The sequence below is a fragment of the Suncus etruscus genome, chromosome 18, assembly GCF_024139225.1.
Source record: "Suncus etruscus isolate mSunEtr1 chromosome 18, mSunEtr1.pri.cur, whole genome shotgun sequence".
Lineage (NCBI taxonomy): Eukaryota > Metazoa > Chordata > Mammalia > Eulipotyphla > Soricidae > Suncus > Suncus etruscus.
In genome coordinates, this window is record NC_064865.1 from 50181051 (window position 1) to 50196281 (window position 15231).

A 15231-nucleotide genomic window follows, 5' to 3' on the forward strand; every position below is an offset into this window, starting at 1 on the left:
TATGGCCCTGCTTCACCACTCATCTACATCTCTGCAGAGTACCAATCTGACCAAAACTCCATGTACTTAAATATTTGGGCTGACATCACCAAGACTTTTTATGAATAAGAGCAGGCATCCCGCCCACCACCACCACCGCTGGCATTTTCTCATACTTCTGGAAGCCTTGGCAGCTGAAAACATGCCCCACAAAAGCTGCAGGATCATCAATAATGCTTGAATTTTCTGAACAATTCCGATATTTAAAATACTGTCATCCATAGGAAAACACCAATTTAGATGCCCATTGTGTATCTGAAAACACCTAAGGTAAAAGAAAAGAAATGACAGAATGATGAACTAACAAGAATTTATTAAGCAAACCTTCCTAAAATAACTTAAGATCTCAATGCAAGATATAATGATTCTCACAAATTTTTTTAGTGCTGGTACTCTTTTCTTTCTTTCTTTTTCTTTTTTAGTAATTTTGCTCCCACTAATCTGGAAACAAATGTATTATGATCAACTATGTCAACTATATGATACATGATCTTTGAATAATTTATATTTAAAGAATCATAATATTGGGGTCATAGTAATTGAGTGGTAGAGGTTTTCCTTGCAGATGGCCAACCCAGATTCTATTCCTAGCATTCAATATACCACCCCCCAGCTCTTCCAGGAGTGCCTGAGCACAGATCTATGAGTAACTAGAACATCACTGGGTGTGGACCCTCCACAATTATCATATTTAAGCCTTTTTATGAGATCTTGTTTTGAGCAACTTAACAGAAAAATAAAGGGTCCAGGGATATGGCTCAATGGTAGAGCACATACCTCCTATGTTGGGGCCATGAATTAAATCTTCAGAGTACATACATGCATGTGATGTGATGTGATATACACACAGTATATATACATATATATACAAAAGTATTATCCTGATCAAAAGAAGGTAATCACTTCTTGTTTGTCCATTTTTACAAATAGACTCTTCAAAAACTTTATATATAATTTATATCAGGTAGGAATTAAGCAGTTATATTAGTATACCAAACCTGCTCCAACTTGATGGCTTAAAACAGACATCTCTTCAGCCTATAGGTTAGAAATTTGGACTTCAGAGTGGTTGCAGGATGAAGCATCTTTTTTTTTAACAATTTTTTTATTATTATTTACTTATCTATTTTTTGTTGATTTCATGGTTGTGGTTTGGCTATTGAAGTGGATGTCTCCATTTATATTTATTTATTAATTTATTTTCTTCTTTTCTTTTCTTTTCTTTTTTTTTTTTTTTTTTTTTTTTTTTTGGTTTTTGGGCCACACCCATTTGACGCTCAGGGGTTACTCCTGGCTATGTGCTCAGAAGTTGCCCCTGGCTTGGGGGGACCATATGGGACGCCGGGGGATCGAACCGCGGTCCTTCCTTGGCTAGCGCTTGCAAGGCAGACACCTTACCTCCAGCGCCACCTACCCGGCCCAGGATGAAGCATCTTTGAGATACTTCACCTCTTCTGGCTACTGCTACTTTGCAAACACTCTAGAATTTCCTGTCTTTCTATCCTTAGGCCTTTCCCTGATCTTTCTGTCCTTGCATGACCATCTTTTTACGATTGCTCTCAGGTCACAGACCTGCCCTCTTTCAGCAAGACCTCAGTTGACTTAACCACTTATATCTCTAATAACCCCATTTCCAATCTATGTCCTATTCCGAGGCTTAGAACTTAAGCATATCTGTAAGGGGACTACAACTTAACCCATGACATTTAGGATTTTCAGTCTCGCTAGAAAAATGCCTTGAAAATCAGATCTTTCTTTGCTCCTCAGTAGCAGAGAGGCAGGACATTCTGTTCAAACCTATGCTCCATTTACACAGACTGCGTGAGCTGCCAGCTGCTAGGGGTCCAATTTGGGTGGTATGGCTGGTTTTAGGAATCAGTGAATCAAAAGTAGAAATACTTTGAAGCCGAGTTTGAAATTCATCCCTGCCATTTAGTAGGCAAGTGACTGAGCTTATAGTTCAATATCTGGAACCCTCTAAATCAGAGAACAAAAATACCCGGTATCCAGAAATCATGTATGACAGGAGATAAAAACAGCTCACCTAATAGATTCTTAAGAAAATATTTTTAAATGATCTAAAATGAGGATTCATCTGTTAATTTGCAAAACAAAAATATTTTAATGCAAAAGTTTATTTTATCTATAAAAGACATTCATAAATTAATATATTGTCTCATGGAATAAATCAAACACAAATGTTTTAAAAAGATGAACATTTTTACATAGTAGCCACCGTTTTTCATCTTATCTGAGCAAAATCATGATATCTGAAGCAATTATACATTGCTTTTACATAGCATCTTGTTCCTCCTCTGCCATTGTCATCTTCTGACCTTTCTCCTTTCCCCTTTGTTTTTTTTTTTCAGAGGTGGAGGCAGACTTGGGCCACTCCTAGTGGTATTCAGAATCTGTTCCTGGTTCTGTGCTCAAAGATCACTCTTGATGGTGCTCTGAGGACCCCTATGTAGTGGCCAAACCCAAATTAGCTATAAGCAAGACAAACACCTTTACCATATACTAGTTCCTGAGGGTGACTGGTGATGTTAGGCTATAGTGGTGATTTTGGTGGTGTTGGGTACAAATTACTCTAGAGATGTTCATAATTTATTAAAAGAGAAAATAGAAAACAGAAAACTCCAGAGCATTATTTTCATCCACAGCTATTGAGGAGAGGCGATATAGTGAGTCAGTCCAGGGGTTTGTTCTCATTCACTGTTTTGTTATTTGGGGGCCATATCCAGAAGCACTCAGGGGTTACTACTGGCTCTGTGCTCAGAATTCGCTCCTGGCAGGCTCTGGGGACCATATGGGATGCCAGAGATCAAACCTGGGACAGCCAGATGCAAAGCAAATGCCCAACCCTCTGCACAACCACTCCAGCACCATAATCCACTATGAAATGTCATTCAGATACATCAAAGTTGGCAACTACTTTCCATCAAAGGCTCCATTACAAATATTTGCAGCTTGGAAAGTTAAACTGTTTCTCCTGCCTTGATTCACCTCTGCTCTTGTGGCCAAAAGTAGTCACAGACAATATGTAAACAATGCACTTGACTTTGCACTAATAAAACTTTATTAGTGGAAATCTAACTCCCCATTCTAGTTAATGTCTTGTGTGTTGTGAAACCCTCTCTCTCTCCTCTCTCTTTCTCTCTCTTCTGTCTCTATCTCTCTTTCTCTCTCTCTCTCTGGTTAGGAGTCACATCAGATGGTGCTCAGGGCATACTCCTTGTTCTACACTCAAAGGCCATTCTTGGCTATGCTTAGGAAACCATATGTGGTACTGGAGATTGAGCCCAGGTTGGCTATGTGCAAGACAAGCACCTTTCCCACTATACTATCCTTCTGGCCTAGATCTACTTTCTTGACATTTTCAACTATTCAAAATATATCATAAAAGTATTGTTAAATTTGTTTTATTTGATTTGCTTTGTAATAAAAAAAAAAAACAGAGGGCCTGCTTTGACCCAAAGGCCACTGTTTGCCCACCTAGAAGATGGCATTGATCCAGACTCTTCCTTCCAGCAGTGGGATCCTCTAAGACCAGATCTTATCCTGTCTCCTGTCTAACAGACTTTTCACTGCCTGCAGGCTCAACTACAAAGGCCATGACAAGGGAGACTGCAATACCCTGTTTATCCATCATTTCCTCCCCTCAGCCCTGTATTCAGGTTCCCTGCTCCCTTGAATGCATCACCAAAATAATTTAGGTTCATTCTGCTGATTTCCTTCTCTGGGAAGCCATCCCCCATATCCTGCCCAACCTGGGGCAGGCTTCCTTGTGCAGTGTTTTGATATCACTCGGAATCGCCTCATATCCCGGCACTGATTATGCATGATAATCACAGTTATTATTATAATATATCATTATAACAATTATTATTATAATCTCCCGCTTGCTAGCTAGATCTAGCTTCAAGCTTGATGCGGACACCCTTCTGTCTATCACTTACTCACACCCACAGTTTCTAAATTGGGGTCTGGCACAAAGCAGATGCCTCATAAACATTTATGGGATAAATGAATACTATGGAGGGGCTAGTTCGAGGAGGCTTCAGAGTGGAGGTGTTTCCTGAGCTGGGTCTTAAAAGATGAGCAACAAGGAAGTGATAGTACAATGGGTAAGGCATTTGCTTTGCATGAATTCTAACTAGGTGTGATCCCTGGCATCCCAGATGGTCCACTGAGCACAGCCAGGAGTAACTCCTGGGTACTGGGTGTGGCCCCAAACCAAAAAGGCAAACAAACAAAAAGATGAGCAATGGGGTATTATGTGAAGCAATAGGTGTTTTCAAGCAGAGACCAACTCTGCCCTTGGCAATGGCCACTCCTGAAAGTGTGGGAGGGAAATTTGAGGAACTCAGGGTACATGAATGGCTGCATTTGGGGAAAGAAAGGTGAGGATAAAGAGTTAACCTAAGAAACGTGAGGCTAAGACAAAGATTTGGGTGTTGGAGCTAAAAAGATAGTACAGCAGGGAGGGCACCTGCCTTGCATGTAGCCAATCCGAGTTTGATCCCCAGCATCCCATATGGTTCCCCGAACCTGCCAAGAATGATTCTTGAGTGCTGAGCCAGGAGTAGATCATTGCCAGATGTGGTCCAAAAACAAGAAGCAAGCAAAGGAACAAAAGATTGGGGTCTAGGGGGCAGAATAGGTAAACATAGAAGGGAAGGTGCTTACCTTACATGCAGCTGATCCTGTTTCGAACCCTCCAGATCCATATATGGTGCATTGTACTCCACCTGGGTCATCTCTGAGCACAGAGCCAGAAGCAAATCCTGAGCACCACCAGATGTGGCCCAATACCAACCACCACACCCACCCTAATAAGAGAGAGACAGAGACAGAGAGAGAGAGAGAAAGAAAGAGAGAGAGAGAGAGAGAGAGAGAGAGAGAGAGAGAGAGAGAGAGAGAGAATTCAGTCTTGGCAAATAGCTCCAAAAGCTGGAGACTATGTTTTGCACATGGGAGGCATAGATTTGTTCCACAACATTATATGGTTCCCCAAGCACCACCGGTGTGACCTACCTACCCAAGATACACCCATATAAAATAAATAAAAATAAATAATTATTTAAAATAATTTTATTTGAAGCCTTGTATGATTAATGATAGGGTTTCATGGATCAACACTCTAATATCATTCCATCATCATTGTCACAACCCTCACAGATGCCCCAACATCAGCCCCCAAACCCACAGTGGTCATTTCAGTTCTACAGGCCAGCTCTCATTTGATCACCTTTGGTCATTTCTTGTTCCCTTATTATATTTTATTGTCCACATCTTAAGGAGCTCCTATATCTGCCCCTCTCCTTTAGACTAGCTTCACTCACCATAATCCTCAACAGGTCCATCCAGAATCTAGCAGCAAACGGCACAATTTCATCTTTTCTTCTAGCCACGTAGTAATGGAAAGAAATCTGTTGAAGAACTTCCCAAAGATGACTTTTGTCGGGTTTACCATTTCAGAGAGATTGCTCGGATCGGATTTGCACATGTATCCAGTTTAAATCTAATGGGAGTTTCTGGAAGAAATAGCTTTTCATCTTAGTAGGGATGACTGGAGCTCACTACGATTTACATTAGGAATGAAGTTTGGAGTTTGAAGTAACAACATATGGAATAAAGACCATGCAGAAGAAGAGCCTGTGAGTGGAAGCCAGTGGATGCCTGTATTTAAAATTCTGGTAAATGGGCAGATAAGAAATAAAGTAGAGCCATATGCCATATGCTCTCCACCTGCACATGTTATTCGCATCTCCTCTCCTGAGATGTACACTTTCCTGCTTTCCTGCTGGGTTGTGTACCTAAGCTCTCTTCACTTTTGAAGAAGCCTGTGTTTTCTCTTGTGCACATTATTTTTTCCCTTTATGATCCTCTCTCATTCCTTCTTCAAGTACCTTAGAATATTGTTTTTTACTTCAAAAGAAAAAAGAAACAGAGAGGAAGGAAGGAAGGAAGGAAGGAAGGAAGGAAGGAAGGAAGGAAGGAAGGAAGGAAGGAAGGAAGGAAGGAAGGAAGGAAGGAAGGAAGGAAGGAAGGAAGGAATACAGTAGAAAATTTGGGATGTGGGGCCACAGAGATAGCACAGCGATAGGGCATTTGCCTTGCACGCAGCCAACTCAGGATGGACCCAGGTTCATTCCCAGCATCCCATATGGTCCCCGAGCCTGCCAGGAGCAACTTCTGAGTGCAGAGCCAAGAGTAACTAACCCCTGAGCGCCATCAGGTGTGACCCAAAAACCAAAAAAAATTTGGAATGTGGTTCTGTGGTTCAGTACTTGCCTTGCATGTGTGGAACTCTGGATCTGATCCTCAGCACTACAACCAATAATTTAATAAATAAAATGTAGTGTGATAAGAAATCACGGTTTTTCTGTGTATACTGCTTCACTAGCTGATATGTCGCCATTCATATGCATCAAAAAATAATTTCTTTTTGATTCTCGGACATGCCCGACAATGCTCAGGCATTACTCCTGGCTCTGCACTCAGGGATCACTCCAGTGATGCTCAGGGAACCATATGGCGTTCTAGGGATTGAACCAGGGTCGGCTACATGCAAGGCAAGATCTCTCCCCCCACTGTACTATCACTTCAGCCCCTCAGCTGAATCAAAATTAAATACAATGGTACAATTCAATTCAATGGTCCCCTTAGTCACATGTGCATCACATTTAAAAACAAATTGGCCTCTCAATTCTTACCACAGGCTGTGTTCTTTATGCTGACTGTATAGAAAGAGGAGGTACAGTAAATGCACCCCATATACCCCTCAACCCAGGCCCTTTGCCTGGTCTGTATTGTGAATTGGGGGACAAAAAAAATAAAAACAAAATCTTTTTAAAGATATAATGTTTAGGTCATTGTGTCACTCATTTTTTTCCTTTAATGCTGTGCCCTTAGACAAATAAGGGGTCTTGCACTGGCAAAGTCACATCCCCAGAAGTAAGTTTTTGAATAAAACAAATATGAGAATTTGTTACAACATGAAAGTACCTGGGAAATATTATGCCAAGTGAAAGAAGCCAGACACAGAAGGACAAAGATGCTATGATTCATGCATTGAGCTGGAAAGGAGAATAATGATTATTAGAGATGAAGTGAAGAAGGGTAAGGAAATTTATTGTTTAATGGGTTCAAGGTTTCTTGGGGGAATAATAAAATTGTTTGGTATATAATAATGGTGGTGGTTACACAAAGCTAGGAATGTATGTAGTACCTCTGAATTGGACACTTACAAATGGTTTAAGTGATCAATATTATGTTGTATATATTTCATCATAAAAATGGAAAGATTTTTTTCCAGAGAGAATAGATAGGCCAGGAAGTGGAGAAAGTTGCAAAGAGATTTTTAAGGCACTAAAGAAGAAAACGAACCCTGCACAAAGTCAGTTCTTGACTAGAAAGTTCTTAAAATACTAAAAATATGATGTGATTAAAGCCAGGATATAAGCAGTAAAGATTCCACAGATACTACTGTCTACATTATACTATATTTCTGACAAATATGTTGGAATAAAAAATAATTTCTAATTTGAAAAAAATATTGGTCGGGGCTGGAGCAAGTAGACGATTTGACTTACATGCGACTGACCGGGGTTCAAATCCCAACATCCCTGGTGGTCCCCTAAACCAACCAGGAGTGATTCCTAAGAAGTAGCATGGAAAAAAAAAGAACATGTTGTCAAGGAAGCCAGGTGGAGAGGAAAGTAAAAGTAATTTTCTACCAACAGGTCCCTTAGGAATGAGTTACAGCAAAAGTCCTTCCAGATCCACAGGAGACTAACAGACCTGCCTCCTCCTAGTCCTGCTTTTTGACTCTGATTTTGGGCCACACCTGGCAGTGCTGAGGGCTTCTTCCTGGTTTTGCATTCAGGGATCATCCCAGCAGGGTTTAGGGAACCTTGTGAAGTGCTAGGAATTGAATCCAGGTCTGCAGCATGCAAGGCAAGCATGCCTACCTGCTGTACCATTGCTCTGGCTTTATTCTTGCTTTTTCTAATCACTACTTCAGGCCTATTACATGTTCAACCTTCAAAGCTCTCCATAAACAAGAAAAAAAAAAAAAAAAGAACAGTGCTTCCTTCTTGGCCTACTTGCCCTGGTTTCAACTCTCAAGGAGTACCCATGGTGAATGTTTGAAAGTACACTGTGGCAGTGCTGGTTACTGGCCTCTCCTTAGCTCCACAGGAAAGCAGGAAACTCTAAAGAATTAAGCCAAATTTGACAAATTTGAGCAATATTGACAACAGAGGACCAGGGACCAGGCATCTCATTGCAGCAAACAAGTGGGGAATCGCAGGAAACAACGCGGCCTCATTACCTGGGTATGAAGAAGCAAGAACCAGGTAGTAGCGAATCAACCTAAGAACAAAAGAACCCTCAGAGGACCCACCACTTCACTGTGATGAAAGTGGACAGAAATCCTGGGGGTTGGCCAGAGATTGAACCTGAGGCTAAGCATGCAAAACATGCATTCCTGCCTGTTGTGCTCTCTCTAGCCCCAAATAGTTCATGGGCCAAAGGAATAGCTTAAGAGCTAGAGAATGAAAGTGCTTTGCAGGCATGAGCCCCAAATTCGGTCTCTGACATGTCGTTTCCTGAACAGAGGTACCAAGAGTAGCCCCTGAGCACACCCCCAAACTAAATCAAATAACACCCCCCCAAAAAAAGTTATGTTTGGGAGTCCAAGTCGCCTTGCATATTAGAGATCGCATGACTTCAGGAAGAGCAAAGTGCAGAGAAAAGAAATCTAGATAGTTCTAATTTTCAGTGAAGTCTGAGAAGGACCAGACATAAGATGAAGAACAAATAGGCTCAGTGCATCAGTTCTCTGTCTCTAGAGCCCAGACTTTTGGACTTTGCTGCTCTCCAGGGGCCCCAACTGCAGGGAATTTGCAGTGATCTGGGTGGAGAGAAGTCATGGAAGTGAAAGGCATGGCCCAGACTCTGCAGTCCTAGGCACCTCAAACACAACATCCCAGGAACCCCAAAGAACATTCCAGGTACCCCAAACAGGCATACCAGGCTTTGTAACTACTGTGTCAGCTCTTCTAACTCCACTCGTTTTTTTTGTGCTCCCACTTGGGGGTCAAGACATCTACGTCTCTCAGAACCCTCATTTTGGAAACCCCAGGAAACTGTTATATTTTGTCTTATTAATAGGGTGGGATCCCCATTCAGAGGTGGTCAGGTCTTACTCCTGGAGGTGCATAGGGACCATGTGGGGTTCCAGAAAATGAATCCTTGTTGGAGGCATGCAAGGCAAGAGCCCTACACCCTGTCCTATCTCTCTGGTTCCAAAGTTCCATGTATTTAGGTGTTCTGTGTGAAGGACAAGCTACTAATGGGAGTGAACACACAACTGATCTGGAGAGGGACATGAACAAAGAACAGGGTTTAAGGTGCTTGCCCCAACTGGGGTTGATCTGTGGTACTACATCTCTCTCTCACACACACACACACACACACACACACACACACACACACACACACACACACACACACACCATACCCTAGCTAGACAGAAGTAGGGGAGAACAAGGGACAGGAAACAATGCAATCTCAGAAAATTAGCCTTAGACTGGTGGAAGGAATCAGACCTGAGTTTGGTAGTGACTAGAGAGTGACTCTGCCGGTGGGGTGGACGATGGGAGGCGGCCTGCAGTGGGCCTAGGTCAACTAAGTGAGTAGTTTCATCTGCACAGAGTCCCTAATTGTAACAGGGATTTCCCCTCCTTAATTACTAACTGACTGTTGCTTCCTGCTTTGCTGAAATCAAGGAGACATCCAGTCATAAAACTCTAAATTCCTGAGTCTCCAAAAGAATGGCTTTTGTTTTGTTTTTCATCTTTAGAAAGGATGTTTGGAATCATACCAAAGTACTTTTTCTGGGAGATAAAGCAAAAGGGTGAGAGGATGCTTTGCTCCTGAAGCATCCCCAGGAGAAAGCCCCAAGAGCAGAGATACTGGGAGTAACATCTATCCACCGTCTGCAAAACAAACAAACAAAAAAAATCTATCAGAATACAGTGATAGGCTTTGCTTGTAGCTGATCCATATGGTCCCCTGAGCACTGCCAGCAGTGATCCCTAAAGGCAGAGCCAGGAGTAAGCCCTGAGCACTGCTAGATGTGACCCCCAAAAAACCCCAAAAACAAAATACACAAAAAAAACCCAAATACACACATATAAAAATGGATTCACTTTGTACATTTTATTGTCACATATCCTCATGCTTTAAGACTTGTGGAGAGGTAAATAAAAATAACTGACTTATTTTCTTAAAACAAATAGTCCCCACCCCCCAAATAAAATGAACTAAAGAGATCCAGGTTCTTTGATGTTTCTGGAACTGCTGTGACAAATATCTGCAAATTTCATTATTTAAAACCAGACTTATGCAGGTCAGAAGTTAGAGGATATCAACAGGGTTGAAACCCTGGAAAGGCCAGAGGAAGAATTTGGTCCCTGCTTCTCTCCTAGTTCCAGTGACCAAAGGCAATCTTAGCTGTTCCATGGTCTGTAGACACGTGTCTTCGTTCTCTGCCTCTTGTTTTCCCAGGAGTCTTTCCTTCTGTTTCTCCTCCTCCCTTTCTAAAATAACTGACAGCGTGTCCTAATTCCTAACCCAATCTTTCTGTGTGTCTGATTGATTTTGGTTTTTTTATTTGTTTTGGGGCTATACCCTTCGGCTCTCGGAAGTTACAGCTGGTTCTGTGTTCAGAAATTACTCCTGGCAGAGTTTGGGGACTGTATGGGATGCCGAGATCAAACCCGGGTCAGGTACCTGCAAGCAAATGCCCAACCTTCTGTGTTACTGTTCTGGCCCCTCTTTTTTTTTTTAATTTTATTTAAACACCTTGATTACATACATGATTGTGTTTGGGTTTCAGTCATGTAAAGAACGCCACCCATCACCAGTGCAACATTCCCACCACCAATGTCCCAAGTCTCCCTCCTCCCCACCTAACCCCTGCCTGTACTTTAAACAGGCTCTCCATTTCCCTCATACATTCTCATTATTAGGAAAGTTCAGAATGTAGTTATTTCTCTAGTTAAACTCATCACTCTTTGTGGTGAGCTTCCTGTGGTGAGCTGGAACTTCCAGCTCTTTTCTCTTTTGTGTCTAAAAATTATTATTGCAAGAATGTCTTTCATTTTTCTTAAAACCCATAGATGAGTGAGACCATTCTGTGTTTTTCTCTCTCTCTCTGGCTTATTTCACTCAGCATAATAGATTCCGTGTACATCCATGTATAGGAAAATTTCATGACTTCATCTCTCCTGACAGCTGCATAATATTCCATTGTGTATATGTACCACAGTTTCTTTAGCCATTCATCTGTTGAAGGGCATCTTGGTTGTTTCCAGAGTCTTGCTATGGTAAATAGTGCTGCAATGAATATGGGTGTAAGGAAGGGGTTTTTGTACTGTATTTTTGTGTTCTTAGGGTATATTCCTAGGAGTGGTATAGCTGGATCATATGGGAGCTTGATTTCAAGTTTTTGGAGGAATCTCCAAATCGCTTTCCATAAAGGTTGAACTAGACGGCATTCCCACCAGCAGTGGATAAGAGTTCCTTTCTCTCCACATCCCCGCCAACACTGTTTATTCTCATTCTTTGTGATGTGTGCCATTCTCTGTGGTGTGAGGTGGTATCTCATCGTTGTTTTGATTTGCATCTCCCTGATGATTAGTGATGTGGAGCACTTTTTCATGTGTCTTTTGGCCATTTGTATTTCTTTTTTGTCAAAGTGTCTGTTCATTTCTTCTCCCCATTTTTTGATGGGATTAGATGTTTTTTTCTTGTAAAGTTCTGTCAGTGCCTTGTATATTTTGGAGATTAGCCCCTTATCTGATGGGTATTGGGTGAATAGTTTCTCCCACTCAGTGGGTGGCTCTTGTATCCTGGGCACTATTTCCTTTGAGGTGCGGAAGCTTCTCAGCTTAATATATTCCCATCTGTTAATCTCTGCTTTCACTTGCTTGGAGAGTGCAGTTTCCTCCTTGAAGATGCCTGTAATGTCCTGGAGTGTCTTGCCTATGTGCTGTTCTATATATCTTATGGTTTTGGGGCTGATATCGAGGTCTTTAATCCATTTGGATTTTACCTTCGTACATGATGATAGCTGGGGGTCTAAGTTCAATTTTTTGCAAGCAGCTATCCAATTGTGCCAACACCACTTGTTGAAGAGGCTTTCCCTGCTCCATTTAGGGTTTCCTGCTCCTTTATCAAAAATTAGTTGATTGTATGTCTGGGGAAAATTTTCTGAGTATTCAAGCCTATTCCACTAATCTGAGGGCCTGTCCTTATTCCAATACCATGCTGTTTTGATAACTATTGCTTTGTAGTACAGTTTAAAGTTGGGGAAAGTAATTCCTCCCATATTCTTTTTCCCAATGATTGCTTTGGCTATTCGAGGGTGTTTATTGTTCCAAATGAATTTCAAAAGTGTCTGATCCACTTCTTTGAAGAATGTCATAGGTATCTTTAGAGGGATAGCATTAAATCTGTATAATGGTTCTGGCCCCTCTTAGCCCAATCTTATCTTTACATATTTGCCTTTACTTCCCACTTTTCTTTTTTTGTTTGTTTGTTTTTATTTATTTGTTTTGGGGGGCCACAACAGTGATGCTCAGGGGTTACTCTTGGCTGTGTGCTCAGAAATTGCTCCTGGCTTGGGGACCATAAAAAAAAGTCAGAGTACAGTGATAGACATTGCAACATTGATCCAAGTTCTATCCCCAGCACCCCATATGGTCCCCTGAGCACTGCCAGGAATGACCCCTGAATACAGAACCAGGAGTATGCCCTAGCTTGGGGGACCATATGGGACACAGGGAATCGAACCATGGTTCATCCTGGGTCAGTCACATGCAAGCCAAATGCCCTACCACTGTGCTATTGTTTCGGCCCCTATTTCCCTCTTTTCTAAAGTTCAAATTGTCAGGAAATATTTTTGAGGGAGGGTCCCTCACTCAACCTAATACATTTTCTTCAAGATGAATGATGAGGTCTGTAAGAAACAAAAATAAGAACACATGCATTAAAAGGCAACTTAAAAGACCTATCGGTGTGTTTTTATTGGGCAAAACTCAACTAAATCCTGGAGATGTATATTGGACGATTAAACTTTCTTAAACGGAAGTAAGAAAAGACTAAAAAGATCTGAGTAAGAGTTACTTTGGGCAGGTGGTAAGGGACTATGGTAAGGGTAAGAAAGAGACTTTTGGAATGCAGGTAAGGTTTTTTTATTTGAACCTGGGTGAAAATTATAAATGTAATGTAACCTTCATTTATTAGTTCTCTCTGATTTCCTTTAACTAGTTGTTTTTTATTTGTTTATTTTAGTTTTTTGGGCCACACTCAGAGGTGCTCAGGGGTTACTCCTGGCTCTGCGCTGAGAAATAGTTCCTGGCTCGGAGGAGCATATGAAATGCTGGGGATCAAACTCGCTTCCATCCAAGGTCAGCCAAGTGTAAGACAAATGCCCAACTGCTGTGTTACCAGTCTGATTCCTTTAACTAATTGTTGTTGTTGTTGTTGTTGTTGTCGTCGTTGTCATCTTCATCATTGTGTCATCATCATCACAGTCAAAATTTGGCTCAAACTAGCAAGAAAACAGACACCTCTGAGATGAAACCTTTCTTTTCCTTCCAGTGTTTTTGTTCTGAATCACATTTCTTGTCCACTGGGCAGGAAGAGCAGACAATCTGCAATCACAGAACCGTCTAAATAGCTGTGCCAACAATAGTCATGTCAGTTGTTGAAAGGAGACCATGTACGAGAGTTTTCTGCATCGTAGATACTAGAGAAATCACTTTAAAGGGCAGAGATTGGGGCTGGAGCAATAGCACAGCGGTAGTGTGTGCAGCTGATCCAGGATGGACGGTGGTTCGAATCCCAGCATCCCAGATGGTCCCCCCTGCCAGGATCGATTTCTGAGCGCAGAGTCAGGAGTAGCCCTGAGCACCACCAGGTGTGACCCAAAAATAAATAAATAAATGAATAAATAAATAAATAAATAAAAACAAAGGGCAGAGATTGCTAATTATGACTGAATGCTTAGCTGTTTCTCAGTGTTCTATGGGCCTCCCATGTTCGAATTCAGTTCATTTATGAGTACAGATTTCTGGGCTCTGATGGAAGTGTTGGGTTCAACAGATGTTATTGAGAGAAATGCTGATACGAAAAGTTCGTCCTAGCTCTATATTACTACGTTTGAGTTTTAGGGTTACATCTAGCAATGCTCAGCGACAACTCAGTGCTTGGAATGGGGAGGGGATGGCAGAATGATTTGTGAGGTGTTCAGGGACCCAAGTGAATCCAGGGATTGAATCCCAATCTCATATATGTGAAGCATGAGCTTCTCTCCAGTCTCAGACTTATTTTAACACAGAGAATCTCATTTAATCACTACTGGCATAGCCAAAGGACCAAAGGCTAGCAACTCTATAATGATAACTAAACCACTTGGAACAACCATTGGTCCGCTTTGCAGAGTAAGTATTAGATTTTTTGTTTTGTTTTATTTTTTTTTTTGATTTTTTTGTTTTTCGGGTCACACCCTTTTGATGCTCAGGGGTTACTCCTGGCTAAGTGCTCAGAAATTGCCCCTGGCTTGGGGGGACCATATGGGACGCTGGGGGATTGAACCGTGGTCCTTTCCTTGGCTAGCGCTTGCAAGGCAGACACCTTACCTCTAGCGCCACCTCGCCGGCCCCGGTATTAGATATTTAGGGTCTGGAGAGATGTCACAGTGGTAGGACATTTGCCTTGCATGTGGCCGACCCGGGACTGCCAGGGTTCGATTCCTGGTATCCCGTATGGTCCCCTGAGCCTGTCAGGAGCAATTTCTGAGCACAGAGCCAGGAGTAACTCCTGAGCATTGCTGGATGTGGCCCCAAAACAAATAAATAAACTGCTTTTTAAAAAGTATTAAAAATTTTGTTATTGATGCTTGATGTGGTAATGGCTATGGACACTCCTATCTTTTTTTCCTAATCAAAATGATCAAAGAATGTTTTTGTTTGTTTTGCTTTTGGGCCACACCCAGTGAGACTAAGGGGTTACTCCTGGCTATGCGCTCAGAAATCACTCCAGGCTCAGCATATCATATGGGACATGGGGTATCAAACCAGGTCTTTCCTGGATCAGTCGCGTGCAAGGCAAACA

The 15231-nt window shown here is 41.8% G+C and overlaps 1 non-coding gene across 1 annotated transcript; it reads left to right on the forward strand.

Moving 5' to 3' along the window:
- The first annotated feature begins 6741 nt into the window (after positions 1-6741).
- Positions 6742-6874, forward strand: LOC125996892 (small nucleolar RNA SNORA51). Its single transcript, XR_007491554.1, has one exon. It is a non-coding gene; the product is annotated as a small nucleolar RNA SNORA51 (small nucleolar RNA).
- The last annotated feature ends 8357 nt before the right edge of the window (positions 6875-15231 follow it).